Here is a 21,687-nt window from a genome sequence, read left to right as displayed (position 1 = left end):
CTTGGACTGCCTGCTTCTGGTTTCCAAGGTCCTCGTAACTGAAACTCACACACCGTTTGAATCATTATCTCACAACACACTCTAATCTTCCCATCGCATGATTCACTGTACATCTTCTAGCTACCCAGAAAGGTGAGGCCCCCTTTTTTGTAGGTTATCTTAATGTCAACTCATATCTAGCTTGTGGATCTCTATCTCCCCTAGGTCTTTTTTGGAATTACTTCTCTCCAGGTTTCTCCAACATGTTAAGTTGCAGATTGCTGTTCCGGCAATTTATTATGAATGTTTTCCTTTCATTTTTTCGTTATGTCTTTAGCTGAGTGAATCTCATTTTGGGCTCTGCTGCCCTCTTGTCTAACCTTGTTGGGTCAATGATATTATTTTTCTATTCTTCCAGGAGTCTGTGACCTTTTCTGATGCAATGTCATCCTCACATTTTCATATTGCCTTTCCTGGAACATCATTCCGGACATTCACCCTGCAAAAGGTTTTGCTCCTTCCATCTCAGGATGGAAACATTCCCCAGGTGTGAAGTACCTGGGTTCTAAATCTGGCTCCACCATTTGTCCACTGTGTGACCTTGGGCAAGTCACTTCTCTGTGCCTCAGTTCCTTCATCTGCAAAACGGGGATTCAGTACCTGTGCTCCCTCCTACTTAGAATGAGTCCCTTGTGAGACTTGATTATCTTGTATATACCTCAGCACTTAGTACAATGCCCCATTTCTATCCTCTCACTCGTCTCTATGACATCTTTCTGCATCTGTTTTTTTTTTTAAAATGTGCCAAACACTGTTCTAAGCGCTGGAGTAGATACAGGTCAATTGGGTGAGACCCAGCCCCTGCCACACACGGGGCTCACAGTTGAAGTAGAAAGGAGAGTTTGAATTCATGTTTTACAAGATGAGGAACAGAGAAGTGAAGTGACTTGCTCAAGGTCACACAGCAGGCGAGTAGCAGAGTCAGTATTAGAACCCGGGTCTAACTCTAACATCTAACATCTAACTCCAAGGCCTATGTTCTTTCCACTAGGCCACACTCTTCCCCATAAACCGGGCTTTCCATCACCTGAAGGGGTTTAATCCGATCTTAAACCAGAATGGAGACATCCGGGTGTACTTGATTGATGGTTTAGTTAATTGTTCACAGCCTGGGCACAATAGGCTGGATCAAATCAATGCTTAGGGCTTCTTCCAGTTCCTCCTCCACGTACATCACACCACCACCCTCTCCACCTTCAAAACATTACCAAGGTCACATCTCCTCCAAGAGGCCTTCCCTGATTAAGTCCTCTTTTCCCAGACTCGCTCTCCCTTCTGCATCATTTATGCACTTCCCCCTCCTCCCCCTCCCCACAGCACCTGTATATATGTACATATGTTTGTACATATTTATTCCTCTATTTTAATTGTACATATTTATTCTACTTTGTTAATATGTTCTATCTTGTTGTCTGTCTCCCTCTTCTAGACCGTGAGCCTGCCGTTGGGTAGGGAACGTCTCTATATGTTGTCAAGTTGTACTTCCCAAGCGCTCAGTACAGTGCTCTGCACACAATAAACGCTCAATAAATATGATTGAATGAATGAATGAAAGTACTACGGCCTAGTGGAATGAGTTTGGGGCCACTTGCCTGCCATGTGACCTTCTGTATGCCTCAGTTTCCTCATCTGTAAAATTCAGATTCAATACCAGTTTTCCCCCTACACAGCCACTTAAACCATGGTCCCCACATGGGACAGGAAATTGATGCGATCACATTTTATCTACCCCAGTGGTCACTATAGTGCTTGGAACACAGCAAATACTCAAATACCACAATTGTTATTATTTGAATTTGAAGTCTTTGAAAGTGCATTGCCTATCCTGTAGGGCTCAGAAATCATTCCATCGAACACAGAATCTTGAAAGGATGAGTTCAAAATACCTAGATTTCATTAGACCCTGGGGTCCTAATTTTCTTTCATCCTGATCACTTTATGCTGATTGCAGGCAATCTCAGCCAATTTTCTAAGTAGAATGTCATGCAACAGCATAGCTAAGTTTTGTTAAAATCCAAATGTAAACCATCTTGGCACTATTTTCCTCCTACTCCCCGGTTTTGAACTTCAACTAGAAATGCAGCCAGGCTCACGTATTTTGTAGCTAAAACGCCGGCCTCGTTACTTTACTACTAATGGACATCAGACTTTCCAGGTGGCGGTTCTGGAAATCAAATTCAGTTAAGTTTCGTAGACACGTGTTTCATTTTTTTCCCTGGCTATGTTGCCTTCTGGGATTACTTTATAAAAAAGAATTGCAAGCAAATCAATATTTATATTGCTCAGTTTATCGTGATCATTCCTTAAATGTTCCCGCTGTCTCTAATGGTTTATATGTTTTGATTTTCCAGAATCAGGATATCCATATCTTGTGTTCCAACAACAAATTCCACTGAACGATCTGCAGAGGTCTGTACCGGGAATGGTCTTATAAATGCTTAGAGATGCCAAACAGCTTTTCAACAAATAATAATAAATATGGTACTTATTAAGTACTTGCTATGTACAAAGCACTGTTCTCAGTGCTGGGGTAGATATAAGTTAATCAACTTGGCCACAATCCCTGTCCCACATTGGGCTCACAATCTTAATCCCCAATTTTTACAGGTGAGGTAACTGAGGACATGTGGCAGGGGCAGGATTAGAACCCAGGTCCTTCTGATTCCCAGGTCTGTGCTCTATCCACTAACCCACGCTCCTAGTGATCCTGCTCAGTGGAAAGAGCCCGGGCTTTGGAGTCAGAGGTCACAGGTTCAAATCCCAGCTCTGCCAATTGTCAGCTGTGTGACTTAGGGCAGGTCACTTCACTTCTCTGGGCCTTGGTTACCTCATCTGGAAAATGGGGATTAAGACTGTGAGCCCCAAGTGGGACAACCTGATCACCTTGTATCCCCCCAGTGCTTAGAACAGTGCTTTGCACATAGTAAGCGCTTAACAAATTCCATTATTATTATTAAGCTCATTGTGGGCAGGGAATGTGTCTGTTACATTGTTGTGTTGTACTCTCCCAAGTACTTAGTACAGTGCTCTGCACACAGTAAGTGCTCAATAAATGTCATTGATTGATTGATAAGGATAATAATAGCAAGTACTTATAGTAAGAGAAACAGTGTACTCTAGTCAAAAGAGTTGGTGACTGGAATCCAGAGGCAAGAGAATTTGTTGCTGAATTGCGCTCGCCAAATGCTTAGTACAGTGCTCTGCACACAGTAAGTGCTCAATAAGTACACATGAATGAATGAAAGAGATTTGGGTGTACTCTCCCAAGCCCTTAGTACCGTGCTCTGCACACAGTAAGTGTTCAATAAATATGACTGAATGAATGAGACTTGGGTGTACTCTCCCAAACCCTTAGTACAGTTCAGCACCTAGTAAGCGCTCAATAAATACCATTAAATGAGTGACTGACTCTAATGCCAGCCCTGCCACTTTTCTGCTGTGTGGCCTTAGGCAAGTCACATAGCTTCTTGGTGCCTCAATTTTGTCATTTGTAAAATCAATCCCCATTCTCTCTCCTACTTAGTCTGTGAGCCCCATGAGGGATAGATACTACGTCCAACCTGATTATCTTGTATCTACCCCAGTGCTTAGTACAGTACTTCGCACAGAATAAACACTTGACAAACATCACAATTATTATGTGTGGAAGTAGTATTTATTGAGCTTGGGAAGTTCTGATTGACAAGGTGTTCCAATTTAGATAGCAATGCTGGGTTTTGCCACCTCCCGGAAGCTCCCATGTGCCAGGGAATCTCCTTCCCATCCTTGAACTACTTTCTCTGGCCCAGGGACCCTGTGCCAGGACTACTTCCTCTCCAGGGTAGCTAATTTCATTCCTCTGAGACACTCAGAAGTTACAATACTTAATGTCTTTCCTGCGGAACCTCTTAAAGCTAGTCCACACCATCCCCTCAGCCCAACTCTAAAGCCCTCAGGGTTTCCTCCTCCTCCTCCCTCCTTTTCATTCAATCGTATTTATTGAGTGCTTACTGTGTGCAGAGCACTGTACTAAGCGCTTGGGAAGTACAAGTTGGCAACATATAGAGACGGTTCCTACCCAACAGTGGGCTCACAGTCTAGAAGGGGGAGACAGAGAACAAAACAAAACCCTTGTCTTGTTTTATGCTGTCGCGTCATCTCCGACCCGTAGAGATTCCATGTGCACATCTGTCCCAGGACTCCCCACTCTCCATCTGCAATAGTGCCGGTAGTGTATCCAAAGAGTTTTCTTGGTAAAAATACAGAAGTGGTTTACCATAGCCTCCTTCCGCGCGGTAAACTTGAGCCACCACCCTTCACTCTTCCACACGCTGCTGCTGCCCAGCACAGGTGAGTTTTGACTTGTAGCAGATTACCTTTCACTTGCTAGCCACTGCCCAAGCTAGTAATGGGGTGGATATGCCTCTGCTTAACTCTCCCTCCCATAGCTGAGACTGGTAGAGTACTGGAAACTCTCCAGGTGCAATCCTGAGAGGGCCTCTAACCCTCCTATCTTTCAAAATCATCCCCCATGCCTCCCTGAGCTTCATGTTCCCTCTTCTCATTTTCGGTAGTTTCCTCACTTCATTTTTTTCTTCCCCCTAAAGCTCCAGAGTAATGATCCTCACTGCTGCTGCTACTTTTACCACCAACGGGAAGCTCCATCACTGAAGGAAAAATAATAGCCATAAAATAAGCCAGGGGGTTGTCAGCACAGGGCAAATGGAGCACAGAGAAGCAGCATGGCTCAGTGGAAAGCGCACGGGCTTTGGAGTCAGAGGTCATGGGTTCAAATCCCAGCTCTGCCAATTGTCAGCTGTGTGACTTAGGGCAAGTCACTTAACTTCTCTGTGCCTCAGTTCCCTCATCTGTAAAATGGGGGTTAAGACTGTGAGCCCCCCGTGGGACAACCTGAGCGCCTTGTAACCTCTCCAGCGCTTAGAAGAGTGCTTTGCACATAGTAAGCGTTTAATAAATTCCACTATTATTATTATTATTATAAATGGGAAGTCAGGGACCAAGTTTGGGTTGTTGGGGGAGGGAGGAGGAAGAGTCATGGAAGGAAAGGGATAGAGCTGGAGAGGGGAGGAGGAGACAGGTTTCTTTCCTGGCAGAGAACTAATCTACTACAGCAGAGAATTAATCTACGATCCCCTTGGGAAGAATTGACAAAGAATCCATTGATTCAAGCCGTTTGGTGCAGAGACCACTTAACAGGTGGTTGAGGAGGAATAAAATCCAGTGGTAGGGGAGAGCTTGTAAACTGGACTGTTTCATGCCATTGTACTACTTCAATCCTATTCTCCCAGAATCTATTAAAAGAGGGTTTCCCTTCATTTTAATGGGCCTTGATTCTGTTAGAGAGTTCAACAGGATGACATTTAAACTCTAACTCCATAGTGTAACCAAGCTTTTGATTCTCTCTCTCTGTGTAGCTACTTGTGGCTCTTCAAACATGAAAAGGTTCTGAAGTTAGCACCAGTGAAATGAAAGGGGCAACCTTGAATGACATCATTAGGCCACTGAGGGAGGAAACAGGTCCTCAAGGCAGGAGAATGGCTTGTATGTAATGAAGCGGTGAGATGCAGTGAGATGCCAGACAACAGCTAAAGTTCAGTGCACCGCACTCAGTGGGAACACAATAAATAACTATTGAAAGTCGGAGGACCTAGATTTTAATTATAGTTTAGCCCCTGACCTTCTTGTATGACCTTAGACAAGTAACTTAACCTCTCTCTCTTTTTTCATGGTAAGTTAGGCACTTACTATGTGCTGGCCACTGTTCGAAGCGCTGGGGTAGATACAAGCTAGTCAGGTTGCATGCAGTACATATCCCATATGGGTCTCACAGTTTTAATCCCCAATTTTCAGATGAGATAACTGAGTCCCAGAGAGGTTAAGTGACTTTCCCAAAGTCACACAGTAGACAAGTGGCAGAGCCACTCTCTGAATCCCTCTCTGTGCCTCATTTCCCTCATATATACGGAGATAAAATTTCAGGTCTCCCACCCTCTTAGGTTCTAAGATCTGCAGGGAACAGAGACTCTGGCTATCTCCTGTACATCCCTGCATTCAGCACATAATAAATGCAAATATAATTATGGTATTTGTCAAGACCTTACTGTGTGCCAAACACTACTAAGTTCTGGGATAGAGACAAAATAATCAGGTTGGACACAGTCCCTGTCCCAAATGGGGCTCACAGTAAATAAGGGAGAGAACTGACATTTCATTCCCTCCCCTTTTTAAGGCCACTTGTTTTATTGTAATGCAAAAGCCCCGGTGTAGGAGCCTTTTAGTGTCTTTGTTGGGAGCCAAGAATGCATTTAGTCCCTTCCTCTATGTGGAGTGGATTGTTTGTAAATTGCTTCCACACTAATTAAGTCCAGGGCACCAATGACAACACACTGATGGATCTGAAGTTAATGACAGGGATGAGATGGCTTAATCCCATTTAATCTGTTGTATTTATTGAGAGTTTACTGTGTGCAGAGCCCTGTTCTGAGCGCTTGGGAGAGCACAGTATAAACAGAGGTGGTAGATACGTTCCCTGCCTGTAATTATTACCCATGAGAGCACTTGTCCAGGAAAACCACTGGTTGGTTAATGATAATAATAATAATAATAATAATAATAGAGAGAATGGTGGTATTTGTTAAGCACTTATGATATGCTGAGCACTGTTCTAAGTGTGGGGGTAGTTACAAGCTAATTAAGATTTTAATCTTAATTAAAATCAGGCTCAAAATCTTAATCCCCATTTTACAGATGAGGTAACTGAGGCACAGATAAGTTAAGTGACTTGCTCCAAGTCACACAGTAGATAAATGGCAGAGCTGAGATTCAAACCCAGGTCCTTCTGACTCCCAGGAGCATGCTCTACCTTGGGAGAGTACAATATAACAATAAAACAGACACACCCCCTGCCCCACAATGATCTTACAGTCTAGTGGGGGAGATAGATTTGTATTAAATATATAAATTTGTGGGGCTGGTGGGGGGGGGGGAATAATAAAGGGAGCAAGTAAAGAGGACATAGAAGGGAGTGGAAGAAAAGGAAAAGGTCTGGGAAGGCCTCTTGGAAAAGATGTGCCTTCAATAAGGCTTGGAAGAGGGGGAAAGTAATTTTCTGTCACATATGAAGAGGGAGGGAATTTCAATACTTACTGTGTATGTATATATACTCTCCCAAGTGCTTAGTACTAGGCTCTGCACAAAGTAAGCACTCAATAAAAAACAATCGATTGATTAAATTCTTCTGTTATTACTACTACACCAGTTTTCCAAAGGTTCTCATGGAAATTTAACCGAAGGGGAAAGGAAAGGGGAGACCACTTCCAGGATATTTACTTCCCCTCAGGACTAAGCAGATCCGTCTGGATATAAATCTTTTCATCACTGATGCCAAAGGCGTTCAGCAATGCGGTTGTAGGGGGTGGGGCAGAGGACATATGGGACGCTTAATTCTTCTTTCTTCCAGAAAGATCACACTTAAATCAATCAATCACACCTAAATCAATCCACTCCACATCAAAATTGGAAGAGGCTGATCTCAATTGTGTAATACGATATATTGTACCAACCCTGGAATAAAAATCCCCCCAAACCCCATTCTACTTGTTTAAAATGTATTCAGTGTAATGAATATTTGGCCAACTATTACAGCTTACTGTCGAGGAAGCCTGGAAGAGAATGAGCAAGATTAATTATAACCTGAATCTTCTAAATGTATCTTATTATTAATTTACTTATTGCATTTATGTTGCATCTCCAAATACCCTCTCCAGCGTCCCCTGGCAAGAAAATAGTCTGGGCTATCTCCTCTCCATTTCACATAATCAAGAGGAGAATTGAATTTCAAAATAATTAGGGGCTGCCTTCACAAGAAACTCTTAGTAAGCTGAAAAACTATTCATGTTTAATGGTGAAAATGGACAAGGTGTTTGAAAGCTTCTATTTAAGGCTGCAGGTAGCTGACAGGCAAATTGAAGTCTTAGAAGGAATCTACTGAGAGGTGGGTAAGTATTTTAACTGAACAACAACAATAACTAAAAACTTTAAGCTTGGGGAAAGTCAGCTCAACTTGGGTTCCTGAAAAAGTAATCCAGATCTGAGAAAACCCATTGCAATTTAGAAAGTGGTGGCGATGGGGTTGCTTTTAATTTGGCAGCGATCATGCAGTTTCCTGACCCGAGAAGCACCAAAGCTGTAGTTTGAGTTTCAATATGTTTTCCTGAGAAAGGTCCTTGTGTCTTGGAATTGGTCCCACCCAAGGCTATGAGAACATTTCTACAAAAGAGGTTGCAGAACTTAAGTAGCTGGAATCACGCTCAATTCTGAGATAGGGCAGAGGTGGAGGCAGGGAGGTAATATGTCTCCAAAATGTGCTTCCTGCAGGTGAGGTTGAGTGTTTTGTTTTTTTTTTTGTGGGGAGTGGTTAATAGTATTTGATAAGCGCTTACTATATGCCAAGTATTGTACTAAGCTCTTGTCTAATGCTGTCGAGTCATCTCCATAGTAACTCCGTGAACACGTCTCTCCCAGATCGTCCAATCTCCATCTGCAATCATTCTGGTAGCATATCCATAGCGTTTTCTTGGTAAAATTAAGGAAGTGGCTTGCCAATGTCTTCTTCCATGCAGTAAACCTGAGTCTTTGCTCTCAACTGTCTCCCATGCCTCTGCTGCTCAGCACAGGTGAGTTTTGACAATAATAATAATAATAATGACATTTATTAAGTGCTTACTATGTGCAAAGTACTGTTCTAAGCACTGGGGAGGATACAAGGTGATTAGGTGATACCACGGGGGGCTCACAGTCTCCATCCCCATTTTACAGATGAGGTAACTGAGGCACAGAGAAATGAAGTGACTTGCCCAAAGTCACACAGCTGCCAATTGGTGGAGCTGGGATTTGAACCCATGACCTCTGACTCCAAAGCCCACGCTCTTTCCACTATAAGATTGCCTTCTTGGGTATGGAATGGGTATGCCTCTACTTGACTCTCCCTCCCATAGTCGAGACTGGTGGAGTACTGGAAACTCACCAGGTGCAATCCTGAGAGGGGAGCACTAAGCTCTAGAATAAATACAAGATGATTAGGTCCCAAATGGGGCTCACAGTCTAAATAGAAGGCAGAACAGATATTGAATGCCTATTTTACAGATGAAGGAAATGAAACTCAGAGAAGTTAAGTGACTTGCCCAGTGTCATACAGCAGGCAAGTGGCAGAGCAGGGATTAGAACCCAGGACCTCTGGCTCACTGGACCGTCCTCTTTCCACTACGTCACACTGCTTCTCTGAAGGATGTTCTTTAGCTCTGCATCTGCTTCTCTGGAGGATGTTCTGACCAGCTGCTTAGTGGTAATGGTGGTAACAGGAGTAGCAGCAGCAATATTAGTAGTTAAGAGCTTTAGAATATGCAGAACACTGTATTAAGCCTTGGGGCAAAATGCAAAGACATTGATTCAATCGTGAATCTTGGCCCATTGCGGGGAGAATCTCAGTCTTGAATGGCTAAACCCACTCAAGACAGGTTCACAAGAAAACAATAATAATAACAATAGTGGCATTTATTCATTTATTCAATTGTATTTATTGAGCGCTTACTGTGTGCAGAGCACTGTACTAACCGCTTGGGAAGTACAAGTTGGCAACATATAGAGATGGTCCCTACCCAACAGTGGGCTCACAGTCTTGAAGGGGGAGACAGAGAACAAAACAAAACATATTAACAAAATAAAATAAATAGAATATGTACAAGATAGAGTACTAAATACGTACAAACATAAATACATATATACAGGTGCTGTGGGGAAGGGAAGGAGGTAAGGCAGGGGGGATGGAGAGGGCGAGGAGGGGGAGAGGAAGGAGGGGGCTCAGTCTGGGAAGGCCTCCCACTAAGCACTTACTATGTGCAAAGCACTGTTCTAAGTGCTGAGGAGATTACAAGGTGATCAGATTGTCCCACTGGGGGCTCATAGTCTTAATCCCCATTTTACAGACGAGGTAACTGAGGCACAGAGAAGTGAAGTGACTTGCCCAAAGTCACATAGCTGACAATTGGCAAGGCTGGAATTTGAACCCATGACCCCTGACTCCAAAGCCCGGGCTCTTTTCCACTGAGCCATGCTGCTTCTCTGATAGTAAGACAAATTCATCAAAAAGCATTACAGAAAAATGGTTCTTCATCACTCCTTCTGGAATGTAATCTCTAGATAAATTATGAGTGGTGGATTAGAACCCAGATCCTTTGACTCCCAGGTTCTCGCTCTTTCCACTAGGCCTCCCATTCTCAATCCAAACTGTCACATCTTTCCCAACATAGCAACTGATATGAGGATCGTTCTTCTCTTTCCCCTGACCTCTGGGGTGGGGTGATGGGACGTGGGTGATGAAAGCTATGGTGGAATATGTGTGTGTATGAATATATATATGTGTGTGTGTGTGTGTGTGTGTGTGTACATATATATGTATATATCTGGGTAAATATGCAATGTATATAGTTAGGCCAGTGTATAGGCATATGGGTTATCAATCATCTTTATGAGCGCTTCCTGTGTGCAGAGCACAATACTACGCAGTTGGGAGACAATACATTTGCATTGTTTTATTTGCCTATTGTTATAGGGAGAACACATTCACAAGAAGTTAGTTCTGCATCAGAATAGTGTTAATTACATAATGTACTGGTGGAAAATAACTGAATTTTAGAAGTACGACCGGAGCTGTTTTGTCCGCAAAATAAGCAATTACCTGTCTGAAACACTTTACTGGGGCTTTCAGTGTTTTTTCTCCTCTATCAGTTTTGCCTGCTGGTACCGAACAACATTAAAAACAGGCTTATTTGGATAAAGCCTATTGTGTTGAAATGACCCACTATGTTTTTCCAGTTCAACCCAGTCCTTTATTCACTCTGGTCCAATATTACAAAGTCTGGCATTTACTCTCGCTTGGACAGTGCAGGCTTCTCATGTTTAGAATAAAAACAAAGCACGCCATATAGAAATAATAATTTGCACAATAAATCTTATCCTATGCAAACCTTGCTATTACTACGTTTATGAAGTCAACTAACTAGATGCCCAATTTCATGCAAATCCTACTTGGGTGTAACCCAGAATTTATTTCTCAATCAACAAGAGTAATAAAAAAAATCTGATTTTAACAGCATATTCCTTCTTCCTTAGAATCAATCTGTCCTCAAATCTCTTTAGTTCTCCTTCACAACATTTCCAGGATCTACCCCTTCCTCATCATTCAGATGGCCGCTTGTGTCCAAAGCACTTGGTACAGTACTCTGCACACGGTAAGAGCTCAATAAATGCCATTGATTGATTGTCATATCCCAGCTTGACTCTGCCATAGCCTTATCACCATTCCCCCCATCTCTCCCCTTTTCCAGTCTATTTATTTGATTAACTGGATGTTCGTTTTCTAAAACATGCTCTTCACCTAGCTTCCCATCCTCAAAATCCACTACACCTCTAACGGCTTCCCCTTATTTCTCTCTGCAGCAAGCAATAGCTCCTGACAATTGGATTTAAGACACTCGGCCAGCTATGTCCTACCTCCCAATCCATTCTTTTCTCCCATTGCAGCCCAGCTTGCACTCTACTTTAGCCATCCTAATCACTGTGCTTCATTTTCATCTCTCCCGCCACTGACATCTTGATCGCGGGTGGAGTGAGGGTGCACATTCTCCCTCTATAGCTGACAGACCACAGTTCTCCCCAACCTCAAAGCCTTGCCAAAATTACATTTCCTTTAGGAAGCTTGTATCACATTTTTGCATTTAGGTGAATCATCTGAAAGTAAGAGCATGGTAATAATTTATTTATTATTTATTTATTTATTTATTTATTTATTACGCACTTACTATGTGCAAAGCACTGTTCTAAGCACTGGGGAGGCTTCAAGATGATCAGGTTGTCCCAGAAGGGGCTTACAGTCTCCATCCCCATTTTACAGATGAGGTAACTGAGGCCCAGAGAAGTGACTTGCCCAAAGTCACACAGCTGACAAGTGGTGGTGGAGCCGGATTTGAACCCATGACCTCTGACTCCAAAGCCCGTGCCCTTTCCACTGAGCCACACTGCTTCTCTCGAGTAGAGTAGTGGGAGACAAAAGAGCAAAAATTGTAAATGATGTTTATAGGACCAATCACAAGCTTGGGAGCAGAGGTTGTGGGTTCTAATCCTGCCTCTGCCACTTCTCTGCTGTGTGACCCTGGGAAAGTCACTTAACTTCTCTGTGCTTCAGTTCCCTCATCTGTAAAATGGGAATTGAGACTGTGAGCCCAATGTGGGACAACCTGATTACTTGTATCTATCCCAGGGCTTAGAACAGTGCTTGGCACATAGTAAGCACTTAAATACCATAATTATTATTAATTATTATTAGATTAGGCATCTTGAATCATCACTTAATTCCTACAAGACTTGGATTATAGGGGAATAGTTTCAATCTTAGACTGAATTTATCTAGAGACTATATTCCAAGGAACAGAATGTCTCTCAGTTGATCTCATCTGCTGGTCTTACTTGGGTAATGAAGGACCCACCATTTTACTTAGAAGAAATTTGAAGCACAGAGAATTCAAATGATCCTCAGGAGGTCAAGGGGTTGAATCAAGTAACGTCCAGAGATCCAATTGCTAATGAAGTCCTGCTTTTTTATGCTATTTAGTATGTGCTAGGCACTCTATTAAGCACTGGGATAGCCACAAGACAATCGGGTTAGACACAGTCCTTTTCCAACACAGGGCTCACAGTCTTAATCCCCATTTTACAGATGAGGTAACAAGCACAGAGAAGATAAGTGACTTATTCAAAGTCACACAGCAGACAAGTGGTGGATTAGAACCCAGATCCTGGGACTCCCAGGTTCTCACTCTTTCCACTAGGCCTCACTGCTCCTCTTATTAACTGTTGACTAATTCGGCTTCAAGGTCAGAACTAGAACTCTTATCTTATAGTGATCATCAGTAGTCAGAGAGAGGTGTATTGAGCAAAGCCTGGGCCTAGAAGACATGATACGTAGATTCTAATCCCACCTCTGCCCAAACCTACTATGGGATAACAGCTAAATCACTTAATCTCTATCTGCCTCCATTTCCTTTTTTTGTAAAATGAGGATAATAATTCCTGTCTTTCAGGGACTCTGAGGGGATAAAATGAAATAAGTGAAGCAAAAAGCTCTTTGGAAAAAGGAAGCACTCCACAAATTTAAGAGATTATTTTCTTCAACTCCATGTTTTTCCCTCATCACCTTTCCAGATTGGAGGGAGTAAGACTGTCCATTATTTTTTCAGCCAGTTAATATTTTTGTAAGCACTTGGGCACAAGAAAATTGCCCAAGAAGCAACTCTAAATTGTTCAGATACTCATAGGAAGTCACAAACCTCATCCACGTTCACTGCCATTAGAGTTAACAGGTTATGCTGCGTCTCCCTGCTGGAGACTCCATCTCTCTCCCTCTCAGGCACCACATGGGAGTAGAAGAGAACATATTGTTCTAAGTCTTAGGGTTAAAGTTTTCACCAAGTTCCCTCTGGTCTCCCGGAGAAGGTTGAGGACTTTGTTAGTGAGATGTCCGGTTGGTTTTAATCATGATACATCGGTTAGATTTATTGAAAAAGAAAGGGCCTTGTGCGAATATGAAAACATGATGTCAAATCATGAGTGGGGTTGCCAGGAGAGCACTCAAGCAACCAGGTTGAGGCCTTCCTGGATCCATTTTTTAATGTACTTCAGCCAGAGAGATGCCAAATTTTTTTCACAATAAATCAGGCTGGAGGAAGCTCAAGAGGATTAGCCATCTTCATTGCCTCGTAGATGACATTAATCATCGTTAATTAATTGCATTGAGGGTCCTCTTATGAAACAATTAGATGATTAGACAAATTATGCAGTGGTAAATTGATGTTCATTTTTTTTAAATCACGATGATTCAAAAGGAGATTATTCGCTGAAGGTAAAAGTTGGAATGAAATGGCCAAGTCCAGCTGGCTGAGTAGAGGTTCAAGTGCCACGATGCAGGAGAATGTTCTCTGATCTTTTTGCAATGATATTTATTGAGCACTGACTGTGTGCAGAACACTAAACGCTTGGGAAGGTGCAGTACAATAGAGTCAGTAGACGTGATCTCTGCCCTCAAGCACACGTTTCCAGATTTGGAAAGGTTTCAGAGAAATATTCTATGGTCTGATTCCTTCAGTTGATGCCACACTTATTTCAGCAGCTATGGATTACATCTATTATTTCCAAAAGCTCACCTGCAAAGCCCTCCTGAAATTCCCCCCTCTTCCTGGAAGACTTCCCCGATTACCCCCTACCACCCATGCCATTTCAACAGATATCCTTAACATTCAGGCATATTTATAATATTTTATCATTCCTACGGCAGGGGTCACCAAGCCCTTTCCTGTTTTACTTTTAGACTGTGAGCATTGGCATCTTTTTCCAGTGCTTACTAGAGTGCTGTACAAACGGTAATCACTAAATGAATACTATTAATAGTAATAATACACAAAACACAGAGCAAGATACAATACAATCAGATCAGACACAGCCCCTGTTTCACCCAGGACTGGCAGTCTCAAGAGGAGAGAATAGATCTTTAATTCCCATTTTAAAGATGAGGAAATCGAGGCACAGAGAAGGTAAGTGATTTGCCCAAGTTCACAAAACAGACAAGTGGCCAAGCGGGTTTAGAGCCCAGGCTCTTTCCATTAGGTCATGCTACTTCAATCATGGCACCTTCCCCTGCCCCTACAATTTATAAACAAGTTGTGCTTGCTTGCCTCTCATGTTGATTGCAACTTTGAAGAGAGGGAACAAGAGATTTCTTTCCATTTACTGCCATTTTCAACTATCACATCTACTAGCCCGAGTGCTTAGTGAAAGTCTCTGAACACAGTAGGCATTTTGTCAGCTACTGATTAATTGATTGATTAACTGATTTTAATAGACACGGGTCCTCATTGGTGAACTTAATTTTTGAAGATCCTTAGTGGGTGGAAAATAGATATCTTGACATCCTTTCCTTCAAATCATCCTGGAGATTGCAAGATCTCCTTTCCAAGCTCAAACCAGTTTGGATCCACTTCTGTTAGTCTGCTACTGTGACAAGGTTTTGAACCATAAACAAAGGGATGGGGAATTTATCACCGCAGGGAATGAAAACACACAGTGAAAACTTCTGTGGTGGCAGTGGGCACTTTTGCAAACCATAGTTTTGAGGGTCGAAACCTTTTCCAATTTAGTTTGATTGTTCAGGTTTTTAAATGAAACAGTCACTAATATTCAGGAGTAATACTTCTGATTTGTGCATGAATTGTGTGGCTTATAAATGGAATTGTTCCATCTGGGACTCTTATCTGTGACCAAATAACGCCAGGTATCGCAGAAACACTTTGCTACGGCTGGGGCTGTTTTCCAAATGTTGCCGACGTTAATGGAAAGACTAAAATCTGACTTATGGACAGGACCTCTTCTAAGGAGCAATAAAATTCAGGAACAACAGCACTTCAGAATAATTGTCCTGCTGAGTTTAGGACCGGAGAGTTTATTTTGAAACCAGAATGCTTTTATAAACCGTGAAAGAAAATCAGCAGAAAATAGCCCAGGCTAATATCCCCTCCTAGCTAGGCCAGCCAAAATCGAGAAATACATTGAAAAGGCAGAACGTAGAGGTAACAGTCTCGCTGTTAAACTGTGTCATGTTTATTTGGTGGGCATTCTAGTTGTGAAACCCAAGCACATAACTTCTCGGTTTTCATAGAAAACAATTTAAATTCACTTTCTGTAGTGCTGTCTTTGCACAATAAATACCAGAGAATGGGAAAAGTTGTAGTTCGCGTAGAGATTGCATGGACTGGTGAAAAGAGACCTTTGTTTTAATCTCAGTTCAGTCACTGCCTGCTATATGACTTTCGGCAAGTAACGGAATGTTTTTGTGCCTCGGTTTTCTCATCTGTAAAATGGGGAATAGGACGGCTTCTCTTCCTTTCCCTTCGGCTATGGGACCAACGTGTAGCAGAAACAGCATTGGATCTGTTAAGGGAAGCAGCGTGGCTCAGTGGAAAGAGCCCGGGCTTTTGAGTCAGAGGTCATGGGTTCAAATTCCAGCTCCGCCAATTGTCAGCTGTGTGACTTTGGGCAAGTCACTTAACTTCTCTGTGCCTCAGTTACCTCACCTGGAAAATGGTGATTAAGATTGTGAGCCCCACATGGGACAACCTGATTGCCTTGTATCCCCCCAGCGCTTAGAACAGTGCTTTGCACATAGTAAGCACTTAAATACCATTATTATTGTTATCTGATTCCATATAAAATCCCACTCCCTCCAACAAGGTTTCCATAATTCATGAATAAAATCACTATAGTATATGTTAAGTACTTACTATGTAAGTAGAGAAGCAGTGTGTCTCAGTGGAAAGAGCCCGGGCTTTGGAGTCAGAGGTCATGGGTTCAAATCCTGGCTCCACCAATTGTCAGCTGTGTGACTTTTGGCAAGTCACTTCTCTGTGCCTCAGTTACCTCATCTGTAAAATGGGGATTAAGACTGAGCCCCCCATGGGACAACCTGATCACCTTGTAACTTCCCCAGTGCTTAGAACAGTGCTTTGCACATAGTAAGCGATTCATAAATGTCATTATTATTATTATTACGTACCAAGCACGATATTAAGTACTGGAGTAATTAATCATTTATTGAACATTTGCTGTGTGCAGACCACTATGCTAAGCTCTTGGGAGAGTTTAATAAGAGTTGGTAGTCACATTCCGGTAGATACAAGGTAATCAGAGCGGACACAGTCACTATTTCACATGGAGCCCACAGAACAAGTGGGAAGGAGAACAGGAACTGAATCCCCATTTTACAGAAGAAGAAACTTTCCGATCGCTTGTGACGCAACAATTTTTCTCTAGAGACAGTGCAGTGGCACTGCCAATTGTGAACTCAAATCACTCACAACAATCCATTTATCCTTTGTAAGTGTTGTTGGTGAGATTGTCCAGAACCTTGAAGAAAATCACTCATTTGCTTCCATATATTTGGTTAAGGGAACTTCTGATGAGGTGCAGGATCATTTTTGTGTGTGTGGTATCCATTAAGCACCGACAATATGTCAAGCACTGTTCTACGCACTAGGGTATGTACAAATTAAGTAGGTAGGACACTGGCCCTGTTCCACATGGTGTGTATGGTCTATGTAGGAAGGAGAACAGGTATTTAATCCCCATTTTACAAACAAGGAAACTGAGGCCCAGAAAATTCAAATGACTTTCCCAAGGTCCCCAGCAGGCAACTACTGCAGCTGGGATTAAAACTTAAGTCAAAGAAGTGTTGCCCATTGGATGGAGCACGGGACTAGGAGTCAGATGGACTTGGGTTCTAATTCCAGCTCTGTCACTTGTCTGCTGTGTGACCTTGGGCCAGTCACTTCACTTCTCTGTGCCACAGTTACTTCATTTGTAAAATGGGGATGAAGACTGAGTTCCATGTGGGACATGGGCTGACTCCAAACTGATTAGCTTGTATCTACCCCAGCGCTTAGTAAAGTGCCTAGCAAATAATAAGCACTTAACACATATCACTGGAAAAAAAAAGTCCTCTCACTCCAAGGCTTGTGGTCTTTTCCACTAGGACATGCTTCACTCCACAGTATTTACTGAGCATCTATTGGGTGCACAGCCCTGTACAAAGCATTTGAAAGAGTTAGACACAATCCCTGATGCATCTGCATCTTTTAGACTGTGAGCCCACTGTTGGGTAGGGACGGTCTCTATATGTTGCCAACTTGTACTTCCCAAGCACTTAGTACAGTGCTCTGCACACAGTAAGTGCTCAATAAATGCGATTGATTGATTGATTGATTGATCGATCTGATGAACTGAGAAGCCCTGAGGCAAGCAACTGGTCAGTGGAAGACTGAAGCTGGATGATCACTGCTCTGCTGATGGAGTTCTCCTTGGAAGAAATAGTGATTTGAATCCTCTGACATAAAAATGTTGAAGGAAGTTTCTGGCTTAGGACAGTTTAGCCCAAAAGCATGGGTGTGCATTAAAAATGGCTTGGAGAAGAGGCCAATCTAGCATACATCAGATGAATTTGGCCTGAATTTTCTGGTAAGGCTGTCTACAAGGCCCCAGTTTATTGGAAACTGGCCAGCCCCTTGGTTCATTAATTCCAGCGAGGGCAAGTCTAAGCATTTCCAATGGATATGAAGCAGATTGGAGAGCCCATTCTCCCTGACACCATGTTGAAGTCATCATTTGTTTTTCACATTTAGCATAAAAAAATGCAACCTTATCTAGACCTTAAGATAACTGTGGGCTGGGGAGGTTTATTATTGTACTGTATTATCCCAAGCACTTAGTACAGTGCTCCACACACAGTAAGGGGTCAATAAATACAATTAAATGAATGAATACAATTAAGAAGTCCTTTTTCTCTCCCCTCGCTAACAGTCCACAAGTTAGCGTAGACGTAGTATTGGTTACGATGAGATGCTGCTACAATTCCCAATCTTGGCCTTACTGTATGGTAACCATACCATGTTTTGTGTTGATGACTTTACAGTAGTGAATAGACAAATAACAGAGAAGGGCAAGAGTGAGCGGCAATCTTATTACTAATAATATAAGAAATCAAGAGCTTCCAGCTATCTTCCACCAATGCACTGATTCTATTGAGTCACTGACCACTGTAATACAAATTTCCCATTATGTTAAATTCTTCAAAAACACAAGTACCCCATCATGACGGAACATAAGGAACACTACACACTTTTCAACATCATTATCCCTTTTTAGGTACTTCCATATCCAGGGTTTTTTGCTTTTTTTTCAGTGAAACTACCTTATTGACTTATGTTGAGGTTGTGATACCACTGATGATGATAATGTATCTGAGCACTTACTATAGAGCACTATGGCCTATATGTTTTTCTAGACCAACATTGTACGTATGTAACCAGTCTAAAGCTTATATTTTTCCATGTGCAGCCCAGTAATTGTCTGTTGAGCATTATTCCATTTCTTTCTGAGCATTTTTTTTGGTGCACCAAGGTCATTTTGAATTCTTGGCCTTTTCCAACAAGTGTCATCTGAAAAGTTAATGAGCAGCTTCCTTTCCTCATTGAGGGCAGTCATGATTAATATTTATTGATCATTTACAATGTGTAGCGATACCAGTTCTAATGGAGTGTCATATACAGCATATTGTAGTGACTCAATAAATTTTAACTAATGATGATGATAATAATGCACATTTTGAAAATGGCAGTTCCATAATTCTGGGAGAGAAACTAATACAATTCACATTTATCATTCTTTTACTTTCCAATTTTACAGTTCATATCTTAAGGCATTTGTAGACCAATAATATGCATAAAGAGTTGCTTTTTTATACCGCAACAAAAACAGATCAATAATTGGTTTTACATAGTGTAGTGAGTCTGATGGAAAAAAGTGCCAAGAAAGATATGTCCATGCTTTTCATCCACTAGAAGAATTTAATCTTGGAGAAGAGAATGCTTTCTATGGACAGCTTGGCTCTTCAATTTAGGCTCCAAAATGTGTCAGACTTGGTAAAATCGGAAGGAATTTGAACGAGCAAAGTATTCTCAACCTACTTTGTGTTGGGGAATATCTTCATGTAGTCTACCCAATATGGAGGGTGACCATTTGTCCTTCCAATATGACAACCTGATTACCTTATATCTATCTCGGTGTCTAGAACAGTGCTTGGCACATAGTAAGGGCTTAACAAATACCATTATTATTATTCTTACTATAATGTAATCAGGTTGTCCCATTTGGGTTGTACAGTCTTTATCCCCACTTTATAGATGAGGTAACTGAGGCACAGAGTTAAGTGGTTTGCTCAAGGTGGCTAACCTGAGCCATTTTGATTGTATATCCCCACCAACCTGCCACCCAAAAGGAGATCTGAATGCAAGGGAGTTAATCAACTGATTTAAGGCACTGATTATGTTCCTTTTGGCTGTCACTGACCCTAATGCTATGGATGAGATTCAATCTTGGTAGAGGAAATGGCCTTAGGAAGTTACTTCCAAAAGATAATTCACTTAACTTCTCTCTGCCTCAGTTACCTTCTCTATAAAATGGAGATTAATACTGTGAGCCCCATGTGGGACATGGACTATATTCAACCCGATCAGCTTGTATCTTCCCCAGAGCTTAGTACAGTGCCTGAGATATAGTAAGTGCTTAACAAATATCACAGACAAAAACCAAAAACACAAAAGCAGGCAAGACAAATAGGAGAAATACACACCCAAACCACAAAACCTTCACCCTCCAAATTGGGTTCCTGCTTCAGTCCAATCTGTATGGCTAAACTGTGGTTGTGGTTTGCATTTTATTCACTGAGTCAAATTAATAGCTTTGTTGGATTGTCAAAGCCTAGAAGTCTTCACATTCCCTGAGCAGGGAAGAATGTAATCCCGATTACATTCCAGTCTCCTTTCAACCTTGATAGAAAAACTATTTCAATGGCAACAGCCAGATGATTCAGGAGTTTTTGTTAATTTTTTTTTTTTAAACCTCAGAGGAAGATGCTTTTTCATCTTCCTATCAGCATTAAAAAGAGGCGTCACACCAGGGGACCTTTTAACATGATGGTGTTAACAAAACAGACTTGTCCTTGTACATTTTCCATCTTTAATAATTGCTCTGGAACAGGGAGTAAACAGAACATTAATAAAATGATCAGGATGTGTGGTTCACGACAGAAAAAAGAGAGAAAAGAATGCCAATGATCCATAGAGGTAGGAACTGTGAAGACAAATAAAATTCGCCTTGGGAATTGGTCCACTGAAATGTGTTAGAGAAGCAGTGAATTTGAAGGTCCTGGAAGGAGAACCACTGGGGCAACTTGGAAAGAGCACAGGCAAGGGAGTATTAGGATCTGGGTTCTAATATCAACTCAGCCGCTTACCTACTTTGTGACGTTGGGCCAGTCACTTCACTGGGCCTCAGTTTCCACATCTGTAAAGTGGGGATATAATACCTGTTCTTCCTCCTTCCTTAGACTGGGCACCTCAGGGACTGTGTCTGACCTGATTGTTCTACATATACCCCAGGGCTTGGCACTTAGTAAGCACTTAAGAAATACCATTATTATTATTTTGAAGGGAAGAGATTGCAAGTATTAAGGGAATCCAAAGCAGAGATCAATTTGTGACAGAGAAGCTGCAAGAGCTGCCTTTAGAAGACAATAATTGAGAAATGTTACCAATAGGGGAATACACAAATTGAAATCTGCTTAATCCAACCTCACTGCTTGAGTGATGGGAAGATGCTGTCTTTTAATGTATTTCTCTGTGGATTCAGAGTGAGAACTGAATGATGTCTTGGGGGCAGAAGAGGGTGGTGAAATGCATTTTCATTTTCAGAAGAACGAAAGGGATATGAAAACAAAACAAATCTCCCTGGTTCTTCCGGCTTCAGGGAAGGCCAAAGGGAGGCTAGGTTGAATCACAATCTAGCTGTTCTGGCTAAATTCTAGGTGGAAAAAGCAAGCTTTCCTTGGGATGAACATTATTCAAAATTTTATGATCTCGGAATATATTGCGGTTTCAGCTGAATTGGGTCTGTCGAAGCAGGGCGTGATTGAGAGGGAATTTATGGGAATGG

At 42.0% G+C, this 21,687-nt stretch overlaps 1 non-coding gene across 1 annotated transcript; it reads right to left on the bottom strand.

The window, feature by feature from the left end:
• Positions 1-4,378: 4,378 nt before the first annotated feature.
• On the bottom strand, positions 4,379-4,516 carry LOC119945342. Its single transcript, XR_005456211.1, has one exon. It is a non-coding gene; the product is annotated as a small nucleolar RNA SNORA7 (small nucleolar RNA).
• Positions 4,517-21,687: the final 17,171 nt, after the last annotated feature.

The sequence above is a fragment of the Tachyglossus aculeatus genome, chromosome 24, assembly GCF_015852505.1.
Source record: "Tachyglossus aculeatus isolate mTacAcu1 chromosome 24, mTacAcu1.pri, whole genome shotgun sequence".
Taxonomy (NCBI): domain Eukaryota; kingdom Metazoa; phylum Chordata; class Mammalia; order Monotremata; family Tachyglossidae; genus Tachyglossus; species Tachyglossus aculeatus.
Note: the sequence above shows the minus strand (reverse complement) of the source record. Positions and strands in the feature narration are given on the sequence as shown.